The 1,137-nt window shown below is 41.3% G+C and overlaps 1 pseudogene; it reads left to right on the top strand.

The window, feature by feature from the left end:
• Positions 1-1,137, top strand: part of LOC104728687 — a 9,096-nt pseudogene that overhangs the window by 5,768 nt on the left and 2,191 nt on the right.

The following is a 1,137-nucleotide window of genomic DNA, read 5'->3' as shown; positions in this document are numbered from 1 at the left end:
TTTTGCAATTTTCTTTGGGAATAGTCTCTGTTTGCTGCTTCTACTGTCTAGCTTGGCCGATGCAAATCAGGCCAACATTGATTGCTTGAAGACCTTTAAATCTCAAGTTAAGGATCCAAATGGGTATTTGTCAAGTTGGGATTTTGGGAACCAGACTGCACAAGGTTTCATCTGCAAGTTCAGTGGTGTGGCTTGTTGGCACGATGATGAGAATAGGGTTTTGAGTATTAAGGTCTCTGGTTTTGGTCTCAGAGGAGTGTTTCCTCAGGGGATTAAGCTATGTTCTGATCTGACTGGTTTAGACCTTTCTAGAAACAACTTCTCTGGACCTTTGCCATCAAACCTTACAGATGTGATTCACCTTGTTACTACTTTGGACCTCTCTTACAATAGTTTCTCTGGTGAAATCCCTGTTAGTATCTCAAACATTTCCTTTTTGAACTTTCTTATGCTTCAGCATAACCAGTTCACTGGTCGGCTTCCTCCTCAGTTAGTGCTACTCGGACGGCTCAAAACGTTCTCTGTGGCTGACAATCGTCTTGAAGGTCCTATCCCAAAGTTCAACAGCACCAGCATTAACTCTGAGAGTTTTGCTAATAACCTGAATTTGTGTGGTAAGCCTCTGGATGACTGTAAGAGTTCTAATGGCTCTCGTGGTAAAGTTATCATTATAGCGGCTGTTGGTGGATTGACTGGGGCAGCATTAGTCGTTGGGGGTGTTTTGTTCTTCTATTTCCGTAAAATGGGTGTTGTTAGGAAGAAGCAGGATGATCCTGAAGGAAACAGATGAGCAAAGAGCTTGATGAAAGGACAGAAAGGCGTTAAGGTAAAAACCCTCATTGATGATTTAGTGACACATGTTGTACTGTTGTTGTTATGTTCTGAATTTATGATATATGTTTGGTGTTTTGTGAGTTTTCAGGTTTTCATGTTTAAGAACTCAGTTTCGAAGATGAAATTAAGCGATCTTATGAAGGCAACAGAGGAATTCAAGAAAGATAACATCGTTGGAACAGGAAGAACAGGGACTATGTACAAAGGAGTGCTTGAAGATGGGACTCCACTTATGATAAAGAGGTTGCAGGATTCTCAACGTTCTGAGAAAGAGCTTGACTCAGAGATGAAGACTTTGGGCTC

Source organism: Camelina sativa, chromosome 11 (genome assembly GCF_000633955.1).
Source record: "Camelina sativa cultivar DH55 chromosome 11, Cs, whole genome shotgun sequence".
Taxonomy (NCBI): domain Eukaryota; kingdom Viridiplantae; phylum Streptophyta; class Magnoliopsida; order Brassicales; family Brassicaceae; genus Camelina; species Camelina sativa.
The sequence above is the reverse complement of the archived record's forward strand: the minus strand, read 5'-3'. Positions and strand labels throughout refer to the sequence as shown.